Here is a 15,935-nt window from a genome sequence, read left to right on the forward strand (position 1 = left end):
TAGCAAAGTTGGAGGTGACTAGATCAAAATATATAAGGTCCCCAATGGTCTTGATAAAGTGGACACAGAAGGACATTTCCTTTCAGGGTGAGCCTACAACTAGGTGATACAGTCTTAAAATTAAGGGTTGCTCTTTTAGGAGAGAAATAAGGGGATTTTTTAAATCTCGGAGTGTTGTGTGACATTGGAACACTGTGCCCTAGAAGGCAGTGGAGGTGAGGTAATTAAATCACAGATTCTTGATAGGCAGGGGAATCAAAACTTACTGATTGTAGCTGGGAATGTGGAGTCCAGAACGCAAACAGATTAGCCATTGTCGTATAGAATGGCAGATCCACGTTGAGGGGCCAAATGGTCAACTTCTGCTCTGATATCATATGTTACGATTTGATTACATAAACTGTCCTTTGATGGACTGATGTAGGCTGAGCAGGTACATATAGAATAGATTCTTTAAAACTGCTTTTCGAAACTTATGAGTATGCTTCAAAGACAGCATAAGCTCATTTTTAACCCTGATGCTAAAATTGATTATCCGAACACATACAGATGAACCGCAATTATCCGAACGAGATGGGCGGGCACTATTTCATTCGGATAATTGATTATTCAGTTAATTGATTCAGTTCCTTTTCTCTGGGGCATGGAGTTTTCTGATAAGTCTGCTCCCCGTTCTGGAGACAAGGCAGCAGCACACCACCCCCCTGCCACTCCCATCAGCCATGCAACCCTGACCACCAACCCTGACCACCAACCCCGTTCAACACTGTCCCCATCCACCCCCACCCGCCCCCACCCCGCCTTGCGCCCACTCGCCTGTACGCCCTTCAACCCATCCAAAACCGAACCCTCCACCCCATCCCCGTCCAACCCAGTCCCACCCCCCCCAGCCACCGAGTGACCCCCATCTGCCCCCCAGCCCCCAGTCCGTACCCACCCTTCAGTCCCCCATGCCCCCCTGCCCCCTGCTCCCCCACCTCCTGTCTTCCCCCCTCCCCCGTATTGGTGTAGACCTTGACTTTAGGTGACATTGCAAAATGGTAACGGTGAGTCAGGAGTCTGTTTTACTTCACTCCTGATGAAGTCCATGGAAATAAGTATCAGGAGAGATGGGACTTGTAGTTTGCTATTACTTGGTTGTCAATACTGCTCAATGTCCAAACTACCATTGAGTCCGCCCATTTCATGTCTCTTCCTCACACCACATTAGTTCCCTAAGCTGAGAGTGGCAAATCCAAGCTTTACCAATGCTGCTCTTTTATGAAAGGTCAGGAAATCCCTGCAAGCAGCTAGGACGATTCACACTCCATTTCTCTTCCTTCCTGCAGGCACAGATCTGAACATTTCTTATCTGTTTACCCCAGGTGTTAAACTAGTAGTTGGAGACCAAATGTGGAAACCAAGAAGGTAAATCTTCCTCACAGGGCTAGGAGCACAAATCACAGGCCCTGGTGTTACCTTAGTCCAGGACATGCTGCTGACCAGAGCAAGGCAGACCTGCTGGAGTCCTAGGCCCTGGTTATTGAGCCCTGATGTATCCCCTTGTCCTGGGCACTGTTCCTTGATGCAGTGCTTTGAAAAAGTGTTAGCAAGTGGGAGGGTTGGATGAAATTCATTGACAGTTTTAAGATTTTTAATCCTCTTTGTCCTATTGCCATGGGGGAATACAATGTCAGGCCAGGCCATCCAACCATCCTTCCCAACCCTCCACTGCTTCAGCTTTTCTTCCTGTGTTAGGAGTCTATGTGAATGCAGAGGGATTCATGCCAGCTGTCAGGACTCTGGCATTGGTAGGCAGGAAATTCTCAGCAGCCATTCAGGCTGAAGATAAAAGTTTCTTTCATGGGACCAAGAGTGCTTCCCCATCACAACCAAATCTTTACGAATTGTCTCTGTTTTCTCTCGAATTTAGAAGGTTAAGGTGTGATCTGATTGAAGTCGTCAAAAAGTTAACAAGGAAAGAGAGGGTAGACAAAGATAAACTATTCCCACTGTTTGTGGATTCTAGAACTCGGGGTTATAGTCTGAGGTTTGGGACTGGACCATTCAGGCAAAATGTTAAGAAGCACTTCCACACACAAAGGGTGGTTGATGTTGAGAACTCTCATCCATAAACGGCTGGATCAGTTTTTAATTTTAAATCTGAGATTGATACATCTTTGTTAAGCAAAGGTGTCTCATTAATTACAACATTTAAAAGACATTTGGACAGGTATGTGAATAGGAAAAGTTTAGAGAATATGGGCCAAATGCAGGTAAATGGGACAAGTTTAGTTTGGGAAACCTGGTCAGCATGGCCAAGTAGGTCTGTTTCCATGCTGTATGAGTCTATAACTCTACATCATGGCAGGGGCTGAATAGCAAACTGCTGACCTGATGTTCCTATACTCCATCAGAAGAAACAACTAATATTCAATAAAACAGGAGAAGCCAGGAAAAAAATATATTTTTTAGGCTTCAAATAAGGTAAAGGCCTGAGAAAGGTTCAAATCGTGAGCTCAAATTGAAATAAGCAGTGCCTCATTTAGTTCTCCATTGCCAATTCTCTGCCCTTGGACTACTGTTACCTTCAACAGATGGATCTGTGGAATAGCAATAGTGCTGACAAATGGCCTGTGCTGTCAAGCCCCATTACCCCATAAGTATGTGTGGCAGGATGAAAGGGATCAGCCAAAGGGTAGGAAGCAGAAGCCCTCACTGTCCCCATGTTCCTTTTACCATCCTACTCAATTTCGGACAGAATCACATCAAACATTTTAGCCCTTAATGCCTGAAAATATTCACTCACAAGCATGAAGTTGAAGAATGTAGTGCTGGAGACTTTTCTTCTCTGTGGCTCTAGAGTTGAAGTGAAGATGTTCAGTACAAATTTAGATTAATTGCACTTTTTCACATTCCTGCGGGGAAGTACACGCAAACAGAAATTGCAAACAACCATCAGAGGTCCAGCTAATCAAGAAAAGCATGTCAAAAGATAAAACGATTCCTTTTCTGCTTTTTCATTCTGACTTATAATCACTTGGTTTCTTCCCCAGAAGAGGAGCTGAGAGATTATCATTGCAGAGAGAAACTTCAGCAGCATTGTCAATAGCCTGAAATTGTCCCAACTTCTCCAAAGATAGTACCCAAGGAGTAAAGGCTAGGTTATCAGCCAAATACCCACACTGCAGGCTTTAGGATAATAAATTACTTAATGCCTTCCTCTTCTTTCAGAATGGATTTCAGTACCTGTTTTGTCAAATTTGAAAATAAAACCTCTACTGAAGACCTGGTTGCTGGTATTTGAACTTGTGAACTTAGCTTAAGAAGGTGAAATTAAAATTAATTGCTGAGGTTAGAAACTCTGACAACTGTTTCAGATCACTTCTTTCAAATCTAGACCAGATGGATGGAGAGAAAATGACTAGTTTTCACCAGGACCAGCAGGGTAATTTTTAAAATATAGAATCCCTACAGTATGGATTTTGTACAGTGTACGTTGGGCCTTCGACCTGACAAGTCTGCACCGACCATCTGATGAGTAACCCACTCAGATTCATTCCCCTGCCCAATTATCCTATATTTACCCCTGACTAATGCACCTAATCTGAACACTATGGGCATTTTAGCATGGCCAATTCACCTAACCTGCACATCTTTTTTTTTATTTCAAAATATACTTTATTCATGTAAATAAATCTTTGGCACTTGTACAATTTTCCATGTTGTTCATAGTTATATACATTACATGTCTTAACATTACAAAGAACAGATTGAATTAATTGAATTCATAGTTATCCTATTAACAGTTACCTTTATTAACTATCCAGTCTCTTGGTATTTGGCTGTGGCTTCAGCGGAACCCACCTACTGAGTGGGTGCCCTGTTATATGAAAGCAAATGAAACTTCTTTAACCCCCAGTTTATGGAGTTACCATTGTCCATATGACTGTCCTGTCTCTGGGGTGGCTGTCTACATCCTCACGGTAAGCACGAACTGCTGGACTTTTGCTGGGCTGAGGTAGCTATCCAGCTCCTCACTGGGGTCATTTACCCGCTCTGGTGTCATTGAGCCAAGGCAAGGGTCCTCCCTATCCAGTTCTGTGTCTGACAATGGGACTGTCAGAGGATCACAGCTCTCGGTTGCCTGTAGTTGTAGGGCAGTGGGTACCCCCTGGTTCTCACTGGGTGGAGGGTGGACTTCGGGGAGTCCGTTGTTTCCTGGTTGGGAGGAAATGCCCTCCTCTTTACCGACGGCGCTCTGTCTCTTCTTCTGGTGGTGATGGCCTTCGTTGCGTCCATCTTCCGCATCCGAAGAGCTGGCCGTCCCTCCCTCATGCAGCTGTCTTTTCCCCTTTTGCTGGGAGGCTTTGGGGGCCTGGCAAGATTTCCTCTTCCTGTTTTTAACAGGTATCCACTCCTCCGCCTGCTTGATTACCTCCTCCTCCATTTCTTCCATCTGCCCGGCTAGAGCTAGGATCGGCTGCTGTGTCTCTCCGCTGGCTGCCGCCTCCTCCACTCCAGCCTGTTCTTCTTTCTGGGTGCCACCAGACTCCGTTTCCCTGCTGTCCGGGTGGACCTTTACTGGTCTTTGGGGGTCCACGGCTCACATTGCCACCTCCAGCCATCTGGACATCTTTGGACTGTGGGAGAAAACCACAGCTTCTGATGAAGGCAAGCATACCATATGCCTTTTTTCCACTCTATCTACCTGTGCAGCCACCTTCAGGGTATAATGGACCTGAACATTGAGATGAAAGAAACAGCGTAGGAATATAATTTTGAGATTGCAGAATATTGCTCAGACTCAGAATTGTAGATCATAAAGGGGGGCTGGTATGGTTCTTTGTTGCAATGATGCAGTTTGTAGAATAATGTAAATCATATATTGAATAGTGTCAGAGATCTGGGTGGAGTTGTAATGTAAAAGGTTAATGTTAACAGTGATGTTAAGTCACATGACTAACAGAACAACTAGGTTCTGTGTAGAAGGCTTGTATAAAGTCTTGTCCTGAGCATAGTCAGAAGACAATGTTCAGTAAAAGTCTCTGCATCAAACCCACTCCCAAACATAACCAAATGGCAATCACAAACATGGATCACTGAGAGTTTATCACCTGTGATTCCTTACCCAATGAATTCCCAATTTGTACCATGTTATCAGAATGAGGTTTTGGAGTAGAGTTTAATCAATTACTCTAGAGACAGGGAAAATGAGAAGGAAAATAAACTAAAGATAACTATACATACCTTGTTGTTGCTGATTCATGCAATAAGGGGGGGAATAGTGCAGTCGGACAGGACCCAATCCTTGGTTGGGGAAGGCTTTGGTCCCCAGCATTATTAGCAGCCCACACTCCTCCACCACCACCACCCCCCGCCCCTCCCCCGGCCACATCCCTGCAGCCATCCCCCCCAATCCTTGGCAGTTGTAGCAGCCTCTCCCCCCATCCTCAGCAGTTGTTGCAACCTCCCAACCCTCCCAATCTTTTACAGTTCTGGTAGGGCCCACTCTTCAGATGATGGCCACTTCATGAAATCAAGAGGCCATGGAATGGACAAAAAATAATATTTGCTTTAACTTTGTCTCTTTTTTAAGATATAATTTATAATTTATGTAATTAAATGGCACTGTTTTGTGGCAACATGTACATGTTGCTGTATTTTCACGAAGTATCAATAAATTTCTATCTTCTATCAAAGAAAAGCAAAAAAAGTGGATAACTTCCTCCCTCCAAAGGCTCTGTGTGAATTGTGTTAGCTATGGAACAAGGAATCATCAGATGTGGTATCTGGTTTATGCTGGGTTCACAGACTTCATTCAAAGCTGTATTTTGAATTGATATCAGTGTCCCGGACTAAAGGAATGGGAGAAGTAATCAGCCAACATTATTTCTCCTCAATGTCTTCTAGTATCACGTTACCCAGATCAAATTACTGTATGTTTTCAAAGGAGCCAATTTAACCAGGCTTTCTTATGTTAGCAGAAGGGTAAGTTTATTAGTTATTAAATATGAAAGCAAATCAGTAAAACAATGCATACACATAAGCAATGATAACAATTAAAGAATATGCATATCTGTCTCTTTGATTCATTCATTAATAATAGATAATGGAATGTTAATAGTCGAACAGTCAGTTTTGAGATTCTTGGCTTTTGCAAATTAGTTGAAATCCTATTGTTATGTTTTCTTTTGCATGTTGTGCTGACTAATTGACTTCTAGCACTTAGACTAACATACTTAGTTTACCTGCAATGCAGAGGTGACTAGTGGATGGTTCTTCAACCATGGTCTTCACAATACACAAGCACTCAAACCCAGGTTAGTACACATGAACAGCTCAGTGCAGTAGCACTACTTTGTGCACCAGCCCACCTGCTTCCATTAGCACGCACAGACCAGGGTTGCAGTCAGTTTTTAACTCCAGTTTTGATTATTTATGGAAGGGTAAAACGCAACTAAAAAGTCTGCAAGAGGTGGCTTTCCATTGAGATGGAGGAGATAGACAACCCTTTCGCTATTTTTTCCTATCATGTTTATCTCTCTGTTTGACGTGTCCTTCACACCTTACAGGGTCCCACACATGACTTTGCCAGACAGTGATTGAATTTACATCCACAATCTTTATTTTTTTTGTCGATTGCAATCATCTTTTTGAAAACACATTTTGGAATTAAAAGTTATAGGATGTTCGTAGACCTTCAGGAGTCTGATTCATTGTCATGACATATCCTTCTTCTTAACCTTTATCAAACAGAATACAAAGATGCCAGCTGGAAATTGCACTGATCAAGACAAATTCACTGAGAGGAATATTGTTCATACTAGTTACATTTGGCTTTGTCAAATTTCAACCAGGTACACAGAGCTTGGTTCTCAAAAGCTTAACGTGGTTAAGAGGCCAAACGTCATTGAAGTTACTGGATAGGAAAGTTGGTGTTGTACATAATTGGTGGTTGATCTGTTTGACAATCCAGACAGCATGTCCAACCTATAATTTTGTGTGGTTTTATTTCTGTTGACCGTGTTGGGTGCTGTAAGTACAAGTGAAGTAAGGAAAGTGTTCTATCGTTCAATGATGGTTGTCAATACAATACAGCAAATGACACCTTTCCAATACAATAACTTTCTAGTTATAAACCCACAGTGTCAAGAAAATCAGTTGGGCTTATAGCAGCATCGGTGGCCTGGAAAAACTGCTGGGCGCCTTGGTGGTATGAAATGTCAGTGAATTGAACATCAGCATTCTTAAAATAAAGCATGGTGCAAAATCAATGTGCATATGACACCATAGAAGGGTTGGGTCTTTGAATTCAGATCAATTACTTTCTCTGCAAGGGGCAACAATTTCAATGGGGATTTTCTAGTGGTTCTGAACAGGCATTGGACAATTTCTCCACTTCCTGGAAGGAGAATGGTAGCAGTCCAGTGAGACCTGTAAGAGGGTGGAGTTAATGTCAACTAGGAGAAAGTGAGGACTGCAGATGCTGGAGATCAGAGCTGAAAAATGTGTTGCTGGAAAAGCGCAGCAGGTCAGGTATCATCAAAGGAACAGGAGAATCGATGTTTCGGGCATAAACTATTCTTCGCTTATGCCTGAAACGTCGATTCTCCTACTCCTTTGATGCTGCCTGACCTGCTGCGCTTTTCCAGCAACACATTTTTCAGCGCTGGAGTTAATATCAACCAATATCCACAAGTACACATGCCTTCAGCTACCTATTTTTGTTTAAACAGGCAGGCCAATACATTGATGAGTAATTTATTTATAGTTCACAAACCACAAATTGTCTTTCTCATATTCACTGAATAAACCATGGTTTCCCCCTTTTATGACTTAGATTGCAAAAATACGAAAAACATTGAATATTCAAATTCGTGGATCAGAAAACAAAGATGCAGATAATAAACAGTGAATATGTGGATAAGAACATGAAACCTCCACAGTGCATGGCAGGAATTTCCTCCAGGGAAGGGCCTGGGACTGACATGCCTGTGTTACTGAATGACGGCAGCTTCTTTCCTGTTAGTCTGGCTGATACTAGGGGAATGCCATGGTCGAGCTAGTCTGCTTTTGTAGATGTTATTGAATGGAACAACATTTTTTTAAAAAGGCAACTGTTGCCCTCAAATCTACAACTCAATGGAAATATGTGAAGCCTCCCGCACATTGTTATGATCATCAACATCAGGTGAAAACTATACTGAAAGTAAAGAGTTAAAAGCTTCTCCAGTGTTAAAAAAGAAACCTGTTATTGGTTTGCTCAGCTCTGATATTATCTCACAGTTTTGGAGATCTGAAGACATTTCAATGGGAGAAAAACATTAATGTCTGCAAAAGTACAGCCCTCCCCATCAAGATTAATCTAAGGTAAAAACAACATGTCTATTAAAGAAGGAAGATCATGTAAACATTTTGTCTGAAACTTGCAGGTGGGATGGACTGAAAAAATAATCTCTCAAGTTGGAATGAGTTCTTCAAGTAATGAAATGTCTTTGCAACTTTAAAAATAGCACTTTATCTCTCTTATATGTTCACAAACTCCAGCATCATTGAAAGGAACTGGCTGTCTCGATTGATGCTATTGATGGTAAAGTCATTACTGTGGTGATACCAACAATAACTTCTTAAGGTATGTTTTTGCCCTTTTGGATGAATCCTGCCATTTTGAATTAGATTGAGAGTGACTGCACATGAGCAGTTTAGATATAGGAAAGGCCACTTTGAGCAATTATTTTTCCTACAAATAAAATTGCTTTCCACCATGGGAAATAGTTAGGCAAAATTTGGAAATTTTATCTCCAGGAGTTGAAAGTTATGCTGCAATTAGATAAAACTTTCGGCAGAATCTTATAGAGGTTTGTGCGAAGTGGGCTATGGCGATAAGCATGGTGAAGGGCTTATGCCCGAAACTAAGATTCTCCTGGTCCTCAGATGCTGCCTGACCAGCTGAGCTTTTCTGGCGCCACACCTTTTGACTCTGATCTCCAGCATTTGCAGTCCTCACTTTCTCCTTCAGAGTCAGGTGAGATGTTCACCAAGACCCATCTTGACATCAGGAGCAACTCATTCCAACATTTATGTATACATCAAACGGCAAGGTACATTTCTCATGAGAAACCAGCATGTTGCCAATTAAGAGGGATTAAAGCTGCTGAGAACCCTTACTAACATTGTAACTTGCCCCATTAATAATCAACCTCTTACCCAATCAAAGACATCAAACCAGCTGATATTGAGAATTCTCAACAGGGAAGTCAAAGCGGGTACCTGGTAGAATCAGCTCACTGCTTGCTACAATCAGCCTTCATGTTGTTCAACAACAAGCAGCATCTCAGGGCACAATTCATGGGCACCAGATACACACACCCTTTGCTCACAGACATTAGTATCCAATATTTACCAGCACCTCATGACCATTGTGGCACAAATGACTGCAAATGAAATGCACCCGGTGTTTTCAAATGTATGCTGCATGTTTTTGCCCTGCATTGTCTTAAATCTAGCAAACATGGATCCCATGCTTTCACCCACAAAAGTGACATTGTCTCCACACACCCTGGACATCATCCCAGCCATTTTCCAGTTGCGTTTGCACCTAGACAACATCAAATGATGGCAGTGTGTGTGAATTGCAACAAGCTCTGTTGTCATTGGGTTCTACTTGATCATCAGGTATCCCCTGCTCCCCACATCCCCCCCCCCTCCACCCTTACAGCCTCCATGTGCTCGTTTACTTTGTTTTACCCTGACATTGCTGTGCTATTGCATTGCTGATGAGGAGTGATGCTGGATCACCAATGCTTGTCTGGGGGCCCAGCATCCTTTTCATGATGGCATGGGTGCAAGGGATGCTAGTCTTTTGGCGATATCCACTGACTGGTGATTGTTCTAGACCACTGTATGGAATGCCATAAGGATGTATTGGGTACAATTGATAACTAGGTACCAGCTAGATACCAGCCTCCACTGCTCTCTCTGGCAACTTATTCCATACAATCACCATCTTCTGCATGAAAATGTTGCCCCTCAGTTCCCTTTTAACTATTTCCCCTCTCTCTTTAAACCTGTGCCCTCTAGTTTTGGATTCCCATACTCGAGGAAAAAGACTTTGTCTATTCACCCTATCCATGCCCCTCATGATTTTATAAACCTCTATAAAGTCACCCCTCAGCCTCCGACAGTCCAAGGAAACTCAGCCTACCCTGTAATTCAAGCCCTCCAATCCCCACAACATCATTGTCAATCTTTTCTGAACATGTTCAAGTTTAACAACATCCTTCCTATAGCAGGGAGACCAGAATTGAACGCAGTATTCTAAAAAATGGACTCACCAATATCCTGTACAGCTACAACATGACATCCCAACTCTATACTCAATGCACTGACCGATGAGGCCAAACATACCAAATGCTTTCCTGGCTAACCTGTCTGCCTACGACTCCACTTTCAAGGATCTATGCACCTGCACCCCTAGATTTCTTTGTTTGGCAACACCTCCCCAGGGCACTACCATTAAGAGAATGTATTCTGCCCTGGTCTGCCTTACAAAAATGTAACACCTCACATTAGATGAGTCAATTTTTGACCAATGTGTGCAGAAGGGTTTCCTGACTGAGTACATAGACAGGCCAACAAGGGGTGAGGCCACATTGGAATTGGTACTGGGTAATGAACCTGACCAGCTGTTAGATTTGGAAGTAGGTGAGCACTTTAATGATAGTGACCACAATTCGGTTATGTTTACTTTAGTGATGAAATGGGATAGATATATACTGAAGGGCAAGAGTTATAGCTGGGGGGGGGAAGGCAATTACAATGCAATTAGACAAGATTTAGGATGCATAGGTTGGGGAAGGAAACTGCAGAGGATGGGCACAGTTGAAATGTGGAGCTTATTCGAGGAACAGATACTGTGGATCATTGATAAGTATGTACCTGTCAGGCAGGGAGGAAGTTATCGAGCGTGGGAGCCATGGTTTACTAAGGAAGTTGAATCTCTTGTCAAGAGGAAGAAGAAGGCTTATGTTAGAATGAGATGTGATGGCTCAGTTAGGGCGCTTAAGAGTTACCTGTTAGCCAGGAAAGACCTAAAGAGAGAGCTAAATAGAGCCAGGAGGAGACATGAGAAATCATTGGCGAATAGGATCAAGGAAAACCCTCAGGCTTTCTATAGGTATATCAAGAATAAAAGAATGACAAGAGTAAGATTTGGGCCAATCAAGGACAGTAGTGGGAAGTTGTGTGTGGAGTCAGAGGAGATAGGGGAAGTGCTAAATGAATACTTTTTGTCAGTATTCACACTAGAAAAAGACAATGATATCATGGAGAATACTGCAATACAGGCTGCTAGACTAGATGGGATTAAGGTTCACAAGGCAGTGGTGTTAGCAATTCTGGAAAGTGTAAAAAATAGATAAGTACCCTGGGCCAGATGGGATTTATCATAGGATTCTCTGGAATATGGATGTAGGTTTGCTTGCTGAGTAGGAAGGTTCATTTCCAGATGTTTTGTTACCCTACTAGGTAACATCTTCAGTGGGCCTCAGTTGAAGCAATGCTGAAAATTCCTGCTTTTTATTTATATATTTTCGTTTTTTGGGGTTGGTGATGTCATTTCCTGTGGTGATGTTATTTCCTGTGGTAATCTTCTCAAAACACGCTATTCTCTGGGAAGCCAGGGAGGAGATTGCCAAGACTTTGGCTTTGATCTTGATGTCGCCATTGTCTACAGGAATAGTGCCAGAAGACTGGAGGATAGTGCTTGTTGTTCCCTTGTTCAAGAAGGGGAGTAGAGACAACCCTAGTAACTATAGACCAGTGAGCCTTACTTCAGTTGTGGGTAAAATGTGGGAATGGGTTATAAGAGATAGGATTGATAATCCTCTAGAAAGGAATAAGTTGATTAGGGATAGGTCATGCCTTATAAACCTTATTGAGTTCTTTGAGAAGGTGACCAAATAGGTGGTTGAGGTAGAGCGGTTGATGTGGCGTATCTGGATTTCAGTAAGGCATTTGATAAGGTTCCCTATGGTAGGCTATTGCACAAACTATGGGGGCATGGAATTGAGGATGATTTAGTGTTTGGATCAAAAACTGGCTGGCTGAAAGAAGATAGAGGGTGGTGGTTGATGGGAAATATTCATCCTGGAGTTCAGTTACTAGTGATGTACCTCAAGGATTTGTTTTGGATCCACTGCTGTTTGTCATTTTTATAAATGACCTGGATTAGGGCATAGAAGGGTGGGTTAGTAAATTTGTGGATGACACTAAGGTCGGTAGAGTTGTGGATAGTGATGAAGGATATTGCAGGTTACAGAGAAACATAGATAAGTGCAGAGCTGGGCTAAGAGGTGGCAAATGGAGTTTAATATGGAAAAGTGTGAGGTGATTCACTTTGGAAGGAGCAACAGGAATGCAGAGCACTGGGCTAATGGTAAGATTCTTAGTAGTGTAGATGAGCAGAGAGATCTCGGTGTCCAGGTACATAGATCCTTGAAAGCTGCCTGCTATATTCACATCCAAATCGTTTAAATAAATGATGAAAAGCAGTGACCCAGCACTGATCCTTGCAGCACACCATTGGTCACAGGCCTCCAGTCTGAAAAGCAATCCTCTACCACCACACTCTGTCTCCTACTTTTATATCCAATTTTGTGCCCAATCCCCCGAATTCCATTTGATCTAACCATATTGCCCAGTCTACCATATGGAACACTGTCGAGCGCCTTGCTGAAGTCACTGTCTACTACTTTGCTTCCAAGAATTTCCTTTATCACCTTTTCAAAAAAATCAATCACATTAGTGAGATTTGATTGGCCATGCTAAATTGCCCATTCTGTTCAGGGATGTGTAGGTTAGATGCATTACGCTGGGGTAAATGTAGAGTAATATGGAACTGGATCTGGGTGGGTTACTCTTTGGAGGATCAGTGTGGACTTGTTGGGCTGAAGAGCCTGTTTCCACACTGTAGGGATTCTATAAAGTGTCAGGATAGGAGTTAAGGTCTCACAAAGTTTGTTAAATTTCCTCCAATCATGAGCATCATTCACTGCGCACATATTCCATTCTACTCACCACAATACAATCATTGTCATAATGAATGTTTTTGACCAGTGAAGGGCCTTACTCAGGGCTGTGGGGTACTATTTTATACACTTTCATCATTGTGTGATGATCCTCGGAGCATCATGTAGACAAACGCTTGCTCTTCTGGCAAGAAACTGGACTTTTTTTTTAATTACCTGAGTCAATATTTCTTCTAAGGCTTAAAAGCTAGCTGTTAGACCACATGCCTTGGTACAGCTAACTTATAACAACTCATTGAAACCCACACTCACTAGTTTTGCTACAATCAAACCCATGATTCAACTAAAAACCTCTTCAAACAGATCACTGGAGGAAGGCCTCCAGCATGATAATGAAGAGTACACTGATGCTAAAGAGAAAATCAAAAAAAGTGCAAGAGGGCCTACAGTTACAAAACCACAATTGTGGGATAGTGGAGAACTTCGCATGAACAATTTCTCTTCCTTGTATCAATAGTCAAATCTGCGATCTGTCCCAGAACTCCCACTCTACAATGCAACAACCCTCCAAATCATATGGGTTGGTCTCCCCACACTGTAAAATCATCACTGCAGGAACAGTTTGCGCTAAAAACCTCCAAATGTCAGTGCTTTATTCTTTAAATACTCAGTATTTTAATCGCCCTGTTATGACACACCACCGGAGCAAGTGGGACTGGAACCTGGATCATCTAGCCCTGAGATAAGGCCTCTGCCACTATATCCCAATAGCCCCTTATCTCTGAGCATTTTTAGTCCATCTGTTCAGACATGTTACATCACACTTCTGCAGGTGGTAAGACTTGAATGTAGGCCCCTTCGCCCAAAAGTAGAGACGGTACTACTGAGGCACAAGAACCAGAACAACATTGGCTGTTAGCTTAGAAAAGCCTACAGACTTAGTTGTCACCCCTCTGTGAATTCCCATGCTGATACTTTACCTAATGGTTTCTTTGAAGTGTTCAGCAAACAGTTATGCAATAAGAATTGGAAACTGGCCTTATTCAATTCAGTGTTCATAAAGTTCTTCTCATCTGTCTCCTTGAATATCATCTGTCTCATCTGTCTCAATGAATATCTGTGAATTTCTCTGTGATGGACCAGTCTAGCCCAGCATATTTCCTATCATCATGTCAGGGGAACATAATCCAGTGCAATGCTGTGGAAAATAGCATTAAATTGAGGCCCTGTCTATATTCGCAGGTAAACTGGAAGGATCCCACTATTTGAAAAAGAGAAAACAGTTCTTTCTTTTGAACCACTTGAAATTATTTATCCCACAACTCACATCATCAAAATTAATGGTCTAGTCATTTGTTTTATTGCTGTTTGTGAGAACTCATGTGTACATTGGTTGCCCTGATTTCTCTCATTATAAATGTGACAATATCATAGAATCCCTACTGTGTGGAAGCAGGCCATTCAACTTATCTCCACACAAACTCTCCAAAGAGCATGCCAAGAGACCCACTCCCCTACCCATCATTCTCATGGCTAATCCATCTAGCCTACACACCCCTGGACACTATGGGCAATTTAACATAGCCAATCTACCTAACCTGCACATCTTTGGACTGTAGGAGGAAACCAGAGCACCCAGAGTAAACCCACACAGACACAGAAAGAATGAGCAAACTCCACACAGTCACCCAAAAGTGGAATTGAACCTGGATCCCTGGCATCGTGAGGCAGTAGTGCTAACCACTGAGTCACCATGCCACCCTTTTTTCAATAGGAATATGTTTTGAAAAGGAAATAAAAGAAACTTCCATGCTCACATCTCTAACCAATCACTTTTATAACTTAGAAAAATTACTTCAGGTTACATTAAGGTCTCTTTTTCAACAAGGTCAAGTCTAATTCATTTATCATTTCCTCAAAATTTGAAACTCTGCACTTGTACCATTTATCTGTTTACAGCCTTTCAATGTCACCAAGGCAAAAACAGTGTGTGCATGTTTTGAGTTTAGAGAGCATATTTTCTGATTAACCTTATTTCCATATATAAATCTACTAATTTCCTTTTATATTATACAATGAAATAACAATGAGTTGAATTTGATACTGCAAGTTCCAGGGTTGGGGAAGTTGTCAGCCTTTCCATTGGCAGAAGAGGAAATACAATAGATGCATGCCTGTGATAAAGTATCGTTCCAAATGGGTAACACCAAGTTAGCCAAACTTATGCATGTTTAATTTATAACTGCTCCAACCAATGGAGTGGAATTAGGCCACGCTAGAGAATGAAATCTCATTGTTCTGTGAATAGCAGGACTACGCAGGTAGTATGAGGCTAACAAAACTGCCAGTATTTTTGAGGCGTGAATCAGGAAAGAGGACAAGGTGTCAATGGATGAGAGGGGACATTATGAGCCTGATGACCATGAAGAGTCCAATGAATGGCCGCTCGCTGTCTAGCTTGTTTCCCTACCTGAAGACGTAAAAGCAGTAGAAATGTTCCAGGAGTTTGTGAAAACTTTGGAAACATTTTGCCCTGTATTGATAACATGGCATCCTCATTTCAAAGTCAGTGCGCTAAGCAGAAAATGATAACTGAGTTTTTCCAGTGCTAGTTCTCAGTGCTTTTGATGCCTTATCCTACACAAAGCTAGACCATTGAGAATTATGAGAAAATTGAAAAATAAAGATTTTTTTCATGTATTTATTGCTGTGCTTTAATTTTAGTGACATAAAGTGTGAAAGTAGGTAAATATGGTTGCACTGAGGCCTATTTGGCTATTTCTAAGATTTTTTAAGCTGAATGTTGGATGGTCCTTCTGCAATTCAACCTATTGCAATTTTATTGTATGCATGCTGCAATAATCCTCCAAGTTTCATAAACAAAAGGTATTCAAGTTATTAATACAAATGGGACCACGTTTACCC

The sequence above is a fragment of the Chiloscyllium punctatum genome, chromosome 41, assembly GCF_047496795.1.
Source record: "Chiloscyllium punctatum isolate Juve2018m chromosome 41, sChiPun1.3, whole genome shotgun sequence".
Classification (NCBI taxonomy): domain Eukaryota; kingdom Metazoa; phylum Chordata; class Chondrichthyes; order Orectolobiformes; family Hemiscylliidae; genus Chiloscyllium; species Chiloscyllium punctatum.